This window comes from Erpetoichthys calabaricus, chromosome 17 (assembly GCF_900747795.2).
Source record: "Erpetoichthys calabaricus chromosome 17, fErpCal1.3, whole genome shotgun sequence".
Taxonomy (NCBI): Eukaryota; Metazoa; Chordata; class Cladistia; order Polypteriformes; family Polypteridae; genus Erpetoichthys; species Erpetoichthys calabaricus.
In genome coordinates this window covers 96,432,352-96,447,296 of record NC_041410.2, presented here as the reverse complement: position 1 = coordinate 96,447,296, position 14,945 = coordinate 96,432,352, and the positions used below count along the sequence as shown (strand labels likewise).

The window sequence follows — 14,945 nt, the reverse complement described above, 5'->3', positions numbered from 1 at the left end:
TATGTACTTCTGCCTCATGAGGTAAATGTTACATTTCTTATGAACATCCGTAATGAGGGCGGCTTGAATTTGTGTATTTGTACTACAGTTGTTTCTACCTCAAGGACTGGGCCGAGGACATTACTCACTCAGTCTACTGAATGACTGGCTCTTTAAGCTCTAAGCAAACACCCACATACGGGCTGCCCCCGAGTGCATTACTCAGTCTGGACAGCCAGGGGCGGGGGGCTTAGACGGCGTGGAGTTGTGAATTGGAACTCCTCGGCACTCCATTAGCACTAAAGGCGGTTTCTTCCTTGCGGGCTTGTAATACGTGGTCTGCCTGTAAAGGTGCAGCCATTGAAAGAAAAGGTGGCGACATACATTGCATGCCTTTTTAAGACGTCGGTCAGGCTGGCAGAACCTGTTTCGAGAGGACTCCGCCAGCATTGCGCACGCGGATGAATCATCGGGCTGCTGAAAGACGGCAACTCCGGCACTCGAAGAGTGTCGACGGGAAGACAAGGGTCCACGGACTGGAAGATGTCACTTTTATGTCACGATCATCCTGTGACAAGTTGTATATGTGCATTACATTTACTTACAGTATTTGGCGGACGCCTTTATTCAAGCTGACTTATAACATTGGTGGCTTACAACTGGCTACATGTCGTGGTAAAGGCGAGTGAAGCGACTTGTGGGATTTGGAGGTCAAAGATTTGACCACCACGCCACACCATACAATCCGTTATACGGGCAAATATAATCTATTCAACTTGGAAATATTCAGCTTTCAAAATAATGTCCCTTTAAATTACCCAATCTAATTACCTATCTACACCTTTCCTTTGAACGGTGTTCATATGAAGGAAAAATTACTTGGCTTCGTTTTTCAGATTCTGAAGTCAAGTTAATTCCGTTCTCTTATTCTACCAACGGTGTAAAAAAAAAAGTCATCAAACAATTAACATCTCCGTGATGTTTTATTCAGTTCGGTTTATTTTTTGTATACCGCTCTTCAAACAGCGCAGGCGCAGAGCGCTGTGACAAGTTCTCACGTAAAATGCCAAGTGTACATTTTTCAAATCACCGAATGCGGAATTAGTACACATAAAGACACAGATTTGTCCAAAGTAAATCATCTCACCTGAGCAGTTTAACTAGAAAGGCGCAAGAGAACTTTGGCATTTGGAGAACAGTCATTAAAGCTTTGGAGTTCAAAACACCGCTACTGACACGGTGTGACCCTGAGCCGGGCACTTCATCTGCCTGGGCTCAAACTGGAAAAAAGGAACTAATTGTGCCGCAAAAAAGTTGTGTGTCGCCCTGGATAAGGCGTCGGCCAAATAAGTAAATGTAAAACAAAGTTCCTGAAAAGGTGCCCGTCGACCTGACTTTTTTATTATTATTATTATTACGTATTACAACACAGTTGGAAGGCGCTTTGTGGCCAAATGAGGTTTCAACTGAATATCATTTTTGAGTCCAATAAAATGAAACATGTTGGAGATACTGAAAACACGCAGCGCAGATACTTGAGTAAAATCTCCCTGAACATCCTAAGCGCCCCGAGTGCGGACACACCCGAGGCTGACTGCTCAGGTCTACGGTAAGCATCTGTGAGAGGAAAAAAAAAAAAAAAAAAAAAAAAGGGGAGGGGAGGCTGACGGGCGGGCGGGCAGCGAGAGAGAGAGAGAGAGAGAGAGAGCGAGCGCGGACTCACCTTCCTGATCTACGCCGTGGCGCTCGCCTTCCTTGCATTCTGTCTGCAAATGATCCCATAGTAACTTAGATCCGGGTGGAGGAAGACGGGCAGGAAACGCAACCCTTTGGAAAAAGCGAGCGAGGGGAGAAGCAGCGCGCACACGTCTGAGCAATCCGAGTCGAGATCCAACTTGCACGAGTCGACGCCAACTTTACAAGCCTCGGATAAGACGTTTTCGACTAAAAGGTAAGCTCGTCGCTCCGCCCGAGTCCGCGTCCCGCACGCAATCCGCGGAGGGGTGGGTGTCGTCAGCGTGTACGGACAAGCAGCACTCGGCGGCCCTCGTTGTGTTCTCCAGATCTGTGGAGCTGTAGCTCGACTCGTCTGGCCCTGAGAAACTGTACGGCTGAACAGCTGCTGCCATGGGGCGGACTGCCAGCCTGTGGTCGGCCCGCCTGTGCAGATGTTAAAAACCAAAAGCCCCCGTCGCGGGTCTCTCCAGCTGCGCGGTGGGTGCCTGTCTACCTCTGTCTACCTCAAGCAGGTGTGCACGTCCATCCGGTTTCAGGACTGCGGACTTGATGCGTAATAAAAACTCGTGAAATAAGACCATCTGGTTTAGACCTCCTTACTTTTTAGGATACGCCGCCTGAGCAACATGACAGTACGATCTGCGCAGTATGAAGCCGTGCAGTGTTTGTGTTACGAGTCTGTGTGCCCATCCAGTGTCAAGCCGGCCTGTCCTGCCATGGCTAGCGGTGTATAGAATGTCATTTTTCCATACGTAATAAATGCACGTATAGCACAGTTCCCTTTATAATAAATGAAGACTCGTGGCAGTTCTATATTGTAATAAATGTGCACCGGTAGTGTACACTTGCGCAACATTTACTGTATATGACCAGTGGAAATACACCCAGCACGGGCCGTGTGTGTAAAGTGTGCACGAGTCGGTCGTCGGCTCTTGTCGTGACGCCGTTGACGTTCCCCCGGCTCTTGACTGATGGAAGCCGCGCTCTGAAGCTAACGAGTCGCATTGCAGTGCTGAGCGCGGCTGGCGGGCGGACGGACGGACTCGTAATTCTGGTTGAGTGGATTGTGACGAGCGACAGGCACGCAGCACAGGGCTGCCATTGGCTAAGCGACTGGAACCTGTTTGGCTTCTCGACTGGGAATACATCTGTGTGGAATTTGCATGCTCTTGCCGTGCCACTGGGCACCAAAGGGATGGCATTTTGCTGTCGGGCTGATTGGGAGAGGTTGTTGTACTTTGGCTCAGCGTGTGCTTTGGCATGGGGCCGTGCCATGCTTTTTGTCAGTAGCTGCTGGGATTGGCATCTTTTTCACCAATTGTCTGCATTGGTGTAAGCAAGCAGAGATTCAGAAGTGACTTGCGTGTTCTCCCCGTGTGCCTGTGTGTGTTTCCTCCTGAGGTCCATCTAAACTGGCCTGTACGTGTGTGTGTGTGACAGACTGGCACCACGTCCAGTTACCCTGCAACCCTGCTGAAAGACGGCAACTCCGGCACTAGAAGAGTGTCGATGGGGAGACAAGGGTTCACGGACTGGAAGATGTCACTTTTGTGTCACGATCATCCTGTGACAAGTTGTACGTCCAGGATAAAGAGGGTTTGGAAAATGAATGAATGAATGTTCAAAGTGTTTAAACTATGAAGAAAGTAGGTGGGAGACGGAGGTTTGGTTTCTTTTGTGATGTAAAACTGTCATTTTGTCTTTTATTTAATAAAAAGTTGATCACACACAAAAAAAAACCCCAAAAGCCTATAAAGAGAATTCATAAAGGAGACCCCACCATAAACCAGCCGCAGTGTCCCTCTAAGACGGCTCGAAGCCCAAGTGACCAACGGCAGGCCTCATGTTTTCTGATTCACGGCTCGTCCATCTGGTTTGGCGTTGGCACCCCAGTCTCTTTCCCTCACGCCGCCCGCCCCTTTCTTCTTGATAGAGTTGCCCGTTTGTGCTGCTTTCCCCTCAGCGTTGCTCTTCTAGTCAAAGTTCTCTGCCCGGTCGCTGCTGCATTGGCCTGGTAGTCATGTCGGGGTTTTAGCTTCCCGATGCGAATCACAGATTTGATGTTATTTTCACTCGTCCGCTGCCCATGACGTGAAGTGATCAGTCATTAGCATTGGTTATAAACCTCGGCAAGAAACCTGCTAACACATATCGGCACTGGAAACAGAACAGGCCGGTGAGAGAGTTCACTTTTAGGCCCTTAGTTGGTATTTGCATTATCAATTTCTCTCTATTATATAAAAAAATCCTTCAACGTGACGAGACTTTTTGGAAAAGATTTTGTCAAGTCCCGCGAGAGGAGACTTGGGCCATGAGATTTTAAAAAGTCCCGCCCTCCTCTCAGCCACGCCCACCATCCTCTCCCCTCTCATTGGTGGGAATGTTTTTGTCAGTCACAGTTCCTGCGCTCTCGGCTCTGATAAATTTTTACGTTTTCCTCACTTTAAGTTCCCAATAAAAGAAGACGTGTTATGTCCAAATCTTATTGAAGAATTTCATCACGAGGGGTTATCAACAGAAGAAATGAGTACACGGGCAATCCTAGAGAAACGATGAAGTCAAACGAATTAACACTAAAAATGTTGATGGGTTACATTGCAAATCGGTGAAATGCGTATCAATAGACTCTGCTGAAACAGTTAGTGGTGATGATGAGGAAGATGAAAACATCAACTTACAATATCATGAAGAATATCGACAACCGTTAACACCGTCTGGTCTTCCACTACTGTAGAAAGAAGGACGTATCCAAGAAAGGCCATGTCGTAAATCTTCAGGGGATAACATGAGACACCAAAGGAGATCTCGATACGCCATTCGAATTAAACGTTTACAGTTTAGCTTTGGCGAAAACAATTAACAAATCTCAGAGCCAAAGATTCAGAAAAGAGAAAGAAACGAAATGCAATCCCGGGCAGTTACACGTGACATGAAAATTAAAATCTGTTTAAATCGCACATCCACATCCCCACACGCGAGCGGCAGAACTGAAAAGTGGCGAACGTGTAGTGCAGGCCGGGGGATTGGTGAACGAAGTGAGCAGCTAGTTCTATCTATCTATTATTATTATATAGTGCCTTTCATATCTATCTATCTATCTATCTAATCCTGCTATCTATCTATCTATCTAATCCTGCTATCTATCTATCTATCTATCTATCTATCTATCTATCTATCTATCTATCTATCTATCTATCTATCTATCTATTTGTCTAATCCTGCCAACTACGCTATCTGTCTATCTTCATGTCTTACCTACTTTTTAAAATCTCTTTCTAACCCCATCAACCAGACACACACACACTTGTCTTTCTATTAAGGTGGACTCTTCATGAAGAACGCGGGCGCGTGTTGAGCGCGGATTTCGTGCCAATATTAGAAAGTGTTTTTCCAGGCCAAGAACCAGAGAGGCCAGCAGTGAATGAGCACGCAGTGCGGTAGAGAGGACGACGACTTCAGGGGCCGTGAAATCTCAACTCGGGGGTACGTTGGCCAAACTAGGTGAATAGGATGGACGGGCTTGTTGGGGTGAATGGCCTGCGCTTGTCACGACTGTAACGGTGTAAGTATGAACACGAGGACGGTGCCAACAAGCTGTGCGGTCACTAGTGAGGGGTCCTAGATGCATTGCTTTTAATATTTAATGCCATTGTGCCACCCAAGGGAACAAGACCCCACTAAGGAGACGTCACTTTGGGCAAAAGGTACAGGCATGTGTGTATTAAAGTAAACATACGGCCTGAAGCTGCCACGTTACAAGCAGTGCTGCCAGGATAGGGCCTGGCATCCAGGACTCTCGACAGACGTGATAACGGAGGATTGGAAATCCGTTTATTATTAAAGGAATACTCCACGCAAACACAGGGTGGCCCACCTCCACCGAGGCGACCGCTTCAGCACGCTGCCACCACAAGAGGGGTTTCCAGGGGTCAGGCAGCAAGGAAACGAGGCGGGCGACTCGACAGCAGCCGGGAGTCGTCTCGGTGGGCCACTTTTTCATATTATATTTTATTATAAGTTACTTCCTTACGGGCGGAGTGGTGGCTCTGAGGCTATGGATTTGCACTGCTGATCCCGTAAGCGAGGCCCTTAACCTGAAGTTGCTCCGTCCTGGGTGTGACGTTAATCTGCATTCAGGGAAAAACCTGGGGGTTGGTGGCAGAACTGGCACTCCAGCCACCATAAAAAACCTCCCACTGATTCCAGTCCATCTGAACTGGTGTGGTGCTGAGGTGTCACCCGCTGCACTCGGGTCTTAATCTGGGATCCTGAGGTGGTTTGCCATGAGGCGCCTGCTCCTAACCTCAACTTACTTGAGGTTTTCATTTAGCACAGAGATAACATTTATAACGTAATTGACGTCTGTTTTGACTAATTTTATCTGAGGCCTTTCTCCAAGGCGACTTACGACATTCGAGATATAATTGGTGACGTCTGTTTTTTGTTCAAATTGAGGCACAGGCAGGTGAAGTGACAGGTCACATGGTGCCAGTAGTGGAATCCAAATCCTCAACTTCACGGTTTGAAGTCTAAAGCCCTAAGCGCTACGCCGCACACCACACGTTGGACGACAACAAGCAGCATCAAACGTCACTCATCTTGCATAATGCAGATATCGATTGATCCAGTCACGTGTTCACAACGTCCCACATATGTGTGACTTCATCACTCCTGGAAGACGCTCTAGTGAACGAAAAATGGAATTACTCAGAAGAAAGTGAGCATTTGAATTGAAGGTCCGTCATTGGTCAGAAGTCCTGTCTAGTAGCAGCTTATTCCTTGAGATGGATCGTATGATGCAGGACATGAAACGCCTCCCACAACCCTAATCTTAATCACAGCGTAACCAGGCATTCGATGGGCATTTCGTGATGTTGGGGTATTACATGAACATTGGGCTTCACGTGATGCCAACACTGCAAAGCGTGCTGAGGGACGAGTACAACTGAAGATTAAAAGTTAAAGACGTGTGAGCGATAATGGGATCAGGAAGAGGACATCGCGCACCTCATCGAGTGTGTCAGTTCACCCGCGCACTTTCACAGACCGCCACTAAATAAGTTGTGGTTACAAATACGAACGTCATGCCGGGAGGCTGGTCTGCAGTTGACGTGCTCATTCACAGCTGCTACTAGACGGGACTCCTGACCAATGACGGGCCTTCAATTCAAATGCTCATTTTCGTTCCCTGGAGCGTCTTCCAGGCCATTAAGCAGAAAAATGGATGTGGGGCCTAATTCAGGTCTGCACACTTTCACAGGCGTCCGATCACGTAATCCAGCAGATTTCATTCAAACGGTAAACTAGGAACGCATGGACACCTGAGGGGAGAATAAATGGAAGGGGAAACCAGTCAGGTCTTCTTCACGAAAATACATGATGGGAGTCGGGAACAAACAGCTGAGCCATGGAGTTTAACAAGAAGCTTTGAGAACGTTTAAAAAGTGTTGGGGTGAGATACCCGGTCGGGTTAACACAATCGAGACTTGACACAATCCACGATCTCCGCCACTCTGTGAAACTTCAGATGTCATCGCTTTTATACAGAAGGCAGAAAATAAAGGCCAGCTGTCCCAGCGGACAGCAATACAGGATCTGCTGGGTGGCACAAGGGATTTGTCAGCCGCTTCTTCACACCTCCACTCACACTCACCACTGCCTGGGTGTTTAAATACGGCGCGACCTGCAAGTCACAATCACCATTTAGAAATGGCGTCCATGAGAGTCGACAAACATGACAGTGGTCACCACGTCCTAAAAAAACCAAACCGGCAAATTAAACTCGTTTGCGAAAACAAGCCGGGGTCCGGTTTAAATATCGCTCTTTAACTTTTCTCAAATAACTTGCTCCAGGAATCGAACTCTTTCACCAGGTCTTCCTTTTATCTAAATAAAGTTCTGAAGGCTGCCGACATGACTCTGGGTCTTATATGACTGGCCACCATGACACAAAAATAATCACTTAGCGCTTGATGCAGGAAAATACGTAAAAAATAAAAATAGTAAAAGATAAATCCATCCATCATCCAACCCGCTATATCCTAATTACAGGGTCACGGGGGTCTGCTGGAGCCAATCCCAGGGTGCAAGGCAGGAAACAAACCCTGGGCAAGGCGCCAGCCCACCGCAGGGCGCACACACCAAGCACACATTAGGGATAATTTAGGATCGCCAAGGCACCTGACCTGCATGTCTTTGGACTGTGGGAGGAAACCCACGCAGACACGGGGAGAACATGCAAAGTCCACGCAGGGAGGACCCGGGAAGCAAAACCTCAGGTCTGTTTACTGTGAGGCAGCAGCAGCGCTACCCACTGCGCCACCGTGCCGCCCTAAAAGATAAATCACTACTTTTAAAAGTCTGATAGTCTGCTTTTGCTTCAATCCGTCAAGAGGGAAGAATTCCCTTAAAAGAGCAGCCTGGCAGATGATGCTGCCATCTGGAAGCTAAACCTGAGCCGGCATCCGCAGTTAAATGGCCTCAGGCTGTTTGCAAAGGGCGCTCTCGTCTCACCTCGATGGGGGCATCGGGTCTCTGCTGCCTCCTACTGACTAAGAGAAAGCTAAGTGGCCGCGGTCTTTCATTTATTTGGGTGCCCGTCCTGGGTATGACGTTAATCTGCATCCATCCCAGCATGTAGGCCCTCCAAGCTGCGGGGAAAAACCAGGGGGCACTCCGGCCACCATAAAAAAAAAATAAACACCTCCCAGCGCTCCATTCCATGTGAACTGGTGTGGTGCTGAGGTGTCACCTGTCACATGGCTGCACTCAGGTCCTAATCTGGGATCCTGAGTTGGTTTGTCGTGTGGCGGGTGCGCCAATGCGCTGTATCCCTCCTCCTCCTCCTCCTCCTTCACAGAGTACTGGCATGTAGGGCACCCTCTACAATGAGAGTATTTACCGTTTTTTTGCCAACATCTCAATAGCTGTAAATAACAATGTGGACTTTCTCTCAGCATCATCACCGTCAGTCCCCATGATGGGGGGCTTCAGCAGACACATTTTTATATTCACTGTACTTACTGCGTTGCATTAGCACACGCAAGTATGAATTTCACAGATGGCAATTCTGAGCTAATAAACCATAATGTACATCTCTAAAGTGGCTGAGGTGGGCAGCACTTTTCAAACTATGGTACGTGGGCACAGGCAAAATAACTGGCGTGTCTCTGAATGGAGATACGTAGATGCCACTCTGCACGTTGCCTCACATACCTTTTCTTAAACTTGCTCAAGTTCATGCAGGGTTCCTTCTCACACATGTCCAGGTATAAGGCAGGGACTAGGCCTGGGCTGGCCTGGGCTGGGCCGGGCGCCAGTAAATGCCAAGGGCTACATTACAGGTGCATCTCCATCAATTAGAATATCATCGAAAAGTTCATTCATTTCAGTAATTGAATTCAAAGAGTGAAACTCGTATGTTATTCGGATTCATTGCACACACAGAGTGATGTATTTCAAGTTCTTTTCATTTTGCTGATTGTGGCCTACAGGTGATGAAAACCCAAAATGCAGTATCTCAGAAAATTAGAATATTACATAAGACCAATAAAAATAATAATTTTTAATACAGAAGTGTATGTCCATGTACGCACTCTCCCAGTTTGCCTGTCAGATTTTTCAAAGTTTATACTTTACAAGAATCGCGTGGCCCTCCTGTCTACCCAGGATCAAAGTCTAAGCCCCAAGTGCCATTAGGTGGTCGCTCCACATGTGCTTGACGCTTAGAGGATGCTGGCTGCTCTTATTCTTTTCTTTCTATCACATAACTAGTATCTGCAATTTGCTCTAGGCTCAGCAGATGTCGCTGCTCTTCAATTTCTTTTTGCCATACCTCCTTTACAATCCGTCACCCGATGCCATTTGCTGTAGGAAAGACGCCAAACAGGGTAACTTTGCAGAGGTTGCCGTTAGCCATAGTTTTGTGCCTCACCAGTTTGAATCATATTTCAATTTCAAATAAGACTGTCCGTCATGCCATTTTCTGTAGGAAAGACGCCAATACTTGGTCGGGGCTCCTTTTGCATGAATTACCTGTGGCACTGCTGAGGTGTTATGGAAGCCCAGGATGCTTTGATGGCAGACCTTCAGTGCGCCTACACTGCTGGGTCTGATGTCTCTCATCTTCCTCTTGATAGATTCTCTATGGGGGGGTTTAGGTCCGGCGAGTTTGCTGGCCAGTCAAGCCCAGCGATACACACCATGGTCATTAAACCAGGTATTGGTACTGTTGGCAGTGTGGGCAGGTGCCAAGTCCTGCTGCAAAATGAAATCGGCATCTCCATAAAGCTTGTCAGCTGAGGGCAGCATGAAGAGCTCTAAAATGTCCTGGTAGATGGCTGGCTGTGCTGACTTTGGACTCGATAAAACACACCGTGGAGCAACACACTGGAATGAATGAACTTTTCAATGATGTTCTAATTTAGTGAGATGCACCTGTACACACACCGACGAGCCGAATGGCGTTACTTGGCCATCACTTGGAGAGACTTGTCATGAGGAGAACATGCAGACTGAACCCTGAAGAAGAATCTCTGGGTCTTGTTCAGAAAGCGGACGCCATCTCCTTCTTGTTGTTTGTTTTAGACTCGCCAGCCCCTAACTACAAACCCTGAACTTAAGGTTCGTGGGGGTAAGGCTGGTACACCAGGGTCCCCGCTTTGTGAACAAGACCCAAATCTCTAAGCACTGTAACAGTGTGCCACCCCATACTGGAGCTGTAACTGACAAGGAGCCACAGAGTTTGTTCTTGATTTCGCCTTACATTAGAAATTTGTTAGTTTTCGTATACCCCTTGGGGTCAGAGCGCCCCTGGAGCACTTACTGGTTAAGGGTCTTGCTCAAGGGCCCAGCAGAGTAGGCAGTAACGGGGATTCGAACCGACAACCTTCGGGATACCAGCACAGATCCTTAGCCTCAGAGTCACCACTCTGCCCTCTGAGTTGCTCCCCGTCCTGAATGCTGTGTTTTTTTTGGGGTGCTCTCTTCAGCCGAGGCCTTCCTTTCATTTCTGCCGCCCTCCCAGTGGACCCCAAACCGTTGAAGGGTGTGTTGGGCACATCCCGTTCCTCGTCGCTGTGGCAAATCTGAAGGGAGAGGTGCAGCTTCACAAAGCGTCTGTCATGCCAACCTGCAGCACCCTTAAAAGCCTCGCCCTGAACATCGACACCTATGGGACTTCAGATGAACTCTGCTCCACTCCCCAAAGCTCACTACCTGGCTCACCACCCAGTCGGCAGGGCCAGGCCCGTTTGAAAGTTTCAAGGAGTTGTCGTCTGTGCCATTGTGAGCTTTGAATCACACTAGGAAGGCGTTGTTTACCCTCCCAATGAATCGGCCCTCTGGCTTTCCTGTGAAGCTCGAGTTTGAAGAAGCATTTAGAGAAGTTATGAAGAATGAGCTCTTTAAATAAATAAATAAATAAATAAATAAGCTGGACGTTAACAAATGATGGCAAACTCTGCACGATTGAGAAGAAATGGTCGTTAGTAGCACCGTCCACATTGAACGGTCTTTGGAAAGATGTCCGCTGAGGTTTGTAGGTGGCACTGCGGGGTCTCGCTTTGCCTTCCAGTTAGGCCTGAAACACATTTGTCTGAGTGTCCGTCTAGAAGTTCAGAAGAAGCAGACAACTCTCTGTGCACCGGGAATGTGGAACAAGGCAGCCCAGTGGTGCGGCAGATCTGCACCCCCTACAGATCCACCAGTATGGGCTCGCCGTCTGGGTCGAGTTTGTATGTTCTTCCCAAGTCTCTCTGTGTGTCCACAAAAATCGGCTCTGCAATGCACTCGCAGCCCGTCCATGCTGATTCAGGCCTTGCACCCTGTGCTGTGGCCCACCCTGCTACCCCAAACTGATAACACAGTAAGTGGATTTGAGAACGGCGCGTCTTCACCCGCGTAAAGGGATCACATGTGTGTTGTTGGCATTTGATGGGGGGGGGGGGGCAGTGAATGATTCGCACCTTCTTTCAGCTTTAAACGACTTACAAAAAAACTCACACATGCAGAAAAGACGCGTCCTGCCATCCAGTAACTCCTGGGAAGCAGAGAAGGCCTGTGTTCTGGAGACACGCCTGGCTTATGAATGGCAGGTGTGGGCAGCTAATCAGGTTATGGTGACGCAACACTTTCAATATTTATTTTCTCCCTCCGGTCAAACAGGGCGGTGTGTCTCCGTGATTCTTTGCTCCTCCTGTGACACTTGGGATTGTGGAACTTTAGTTTTTTAAATAGTATGACAAATCTGATCAAGTATCGCCTTGTCAAGTGGTGGTACACCTTGAAGTGGCAGCACCTTCCTCACATAATTTAGAGGAAACACAACACAAAGCCATCAGGGCCTTTAAAAGAGTGGCTTCACTCAGATCTCTACTAGTCTGATCAAACATGTCGTTATTGTCATTGCTCTTAATACGTTTAACAAAAAACGTTGTTTGTTTCTTCATTCATTTCCTGATGTCACTTTAGGCAGAACATAATGTCCATACCAGCAGCATCCCGAGCACATCAGGTGTAGGCCCAGGCACTAGCCTTCCATAATCACGTGCTGTATCCGTAGTTTAAAAGAATGAAGAACAGGGAACCTTAGTAGCTAACATCACCCACCCTGACCTGCGTGACCGGAACAACTCGATTCACTCACATGTGTTCACAGCGTGGAAACGTTCAACTACTGTCCTGTCCTGTCCTGTGATGGCAAAAGGCTTAGCAATAGATATCTCAGTGAAATGAGGGGCAGTGTATACAGTGGAATCGGAGTGTGTCAGCTTCAGCTACGTGCAACATGTTCAGAATCTATCATATAGCGCCTTTCACAAATCTATCTATCTATCTCTATCTATCATATAGCGCCTTTCACAAATCTATCTATCTATCTCTATCTATCATATAGTGCCTTTCACATATCTATCTATCTCTATCTATCTATCATATAGCGCCTTTCACATATCTATCTATCTATCATATAGTGCCTTTCACATATCTATCTATCTATCTATCTTATAGCGTCTTTCACATATCTATATCTATCTATCATATAGTGCCTTTCACATATCTATCTATCATATAGCGCCTTTCACATATCTATCTATCTATCTATCTATCTATCTATCTATCTATCTATCTATCATATAGCGCCTTTCACATATCTATCTATCTATCTATCTCTATCTATCATATAGTGCCTTTCACATATCTATCTATCTCTAACTATCTATCTTATAGCGCCTTTCACATATCTATCTATCTATCATATAGTGCCTTTCACATATCTATCTATCTATCTATCTTATAGCGTCTTTCACATATCTATATCTATCTATCATATAGTGCCTTTCACATATCTATCTATCATATAGCGCCTTTCACATATCTATCTATCTATCTATCTATCTATCTATCTATCTATCTATTTCTATCTATCATATAGTGCCTTTCACATATCTATCTATCTATCTATCTATCTATCTATCTATCTATCTATCTATCTATCATATAGCGCCTTTCACATATCTATCTATCTATCTATCTCTATCTATCATATAGTGCCTTTCACATATCTATCTATCTCTATCTATCTATCTTATAGCGTCTTTCACATATTTATATCTATCTATCATATAGCGCCTTTCACATATCTATCTATCTATCTATCTATCTCTATCTATCATATAGTGCCTTTCACATATCTATCTATCTATCTATCTATCTCTATCTATCATATAGTGCCTTTCACATATCTATCTATCTCTATCTATCTTATAGCGTCTTTCATATTTATATCTATCATATAGTGCCTTTCACATATCTATCTATCATATAGCGCCTTTCACATATCTATCTATCTATCTATCTGTCTATCTGTCTATCTATCATATAGCGCCTTTCACATCTATCTAGCTATTATTGTTACTGTTTTGAAGCTCTTTCTCTTTATTGCAGAAAGTTCTGTTTTTTAAATCAATTAATTTGCCACCAGAGAAGTTCAACTCTAAAGATATGGAAAGCCGTGAAACATCTTGGGACGGTGTTCACCTTAAATGGCGCTACATTAATCACCACTGAAGCACTGTGTCCAAAACTATTCAGACTAAGGAGAGACAAGCATTAAACGTGTTCACTCGATGTGAGACATACATAGAGCTGAAACTATCGTGGTGGGGGGCTGCAGAGCTCCCCCTGATGATAACGTGATGATGAGTTCACTTGGCTCTGAAACAGGAAAGACCCCCTGGCTGAGCTGGGAGGACGCCTGACGCCTCTGGATCTGAAGCTGTAACGCCTGTTTGCAGTATTTGGTATTTAAAAAGAAAATGTAAGAACATCACTGGAGCAAAGACTGCCGAGCCAATACAAACTGTGTAGGCTTCAATCTTGAGATTTTTAAATATTAATCATATCTGTTGGGCAATAAAGCCTTCCCTGATGACGTGTGGGGAAGTCTGACTCGATAACTGCTTAGACAAACCTAATCTGAACATGAAAGTGCAGCATCTTGGGGGGAGGGGGGGGGGTAGACCAGTGTCATCTGTTTTCTGTGACAAAGTCATGTGTGCGATTTTTACATTTTTTTTTAAGCAGCTGTGTTTACAAAAAGAATTCCCACACAAGCAACTGGGAAAGGGGAGACAAATGGCTTTTTTGCACGTTGTGTGTGTATTATACTGTATATACTAGCTGTGCTACCTCTCTACGATGGGTTGGAATCTAAATAATCCCCGTAGGTCTCCGCATTAACATTCACACTGCACCATGCAATGTGTTTGTCCCTGTTACATGCCATTTGGAATGGGATTTGTAAAAGCAGTGGTAATGTTTGTGATGTGCCGTCTACTGGAACGATGAATCCAATGCACTGTCTCTGTTATATGCCACATGGGATGGGATTCGTAAAAGCAGTGTTAATATTTGTATTGGGATGACAACTGCAATGTAGTTTATTACTAAAAATGTTGGTGATGTGCCATCTGTTGGAAGACAACACACGTAGCAACCAGACTGACACACAGACACTTATTCTTTTATGCAGCTGGGCACAGTGCCCCTCTAAGTGTTAGAATGAAAAAGTTAAAATTGTGATTTTAACTTTTCACTTGGTGTGAACAAGTGGCTCCTGGTTTTAGTTTTAAATGCCAGTCTCTTTAATTCACCCCCCAGTATGTGATTTACTGTTTAACTGACGGTGTTCTGCCAGATCAGTTTTATTTAGAAGACTTTAGATAGACACG

At 46.0% G+C, this 14,945-nt stretch overlaps 1 protein-coding gene across 2 annotated transcripts in view; it reads left to right on the top strand.

Annotated features, from left to right (window-relative positions):
• The first annotated feature begins 1,472 nt into the window (after positions 1-1,472).
• Positions 1,473-14,945, top strand: part of rab3db (RAB3D, member RAS oncogene family, b) — a 60,016-nt gene continuing 46,543 nt past the window's right edge. The window contains exon 1 of one of the 2 annotated variants that reach the window (XM_028822558.2): positions 1,473-1,588. The gene's annotated coding sequence lies outside the window, so the exon portion shown is untranslated. Of the gene's footprint in view, positions 1,589-1,670; positions 1,931-14,945 lie in introns of those variants that run through there. The other variant, XM_028822557.2, reaches the window with a different exon arrangement.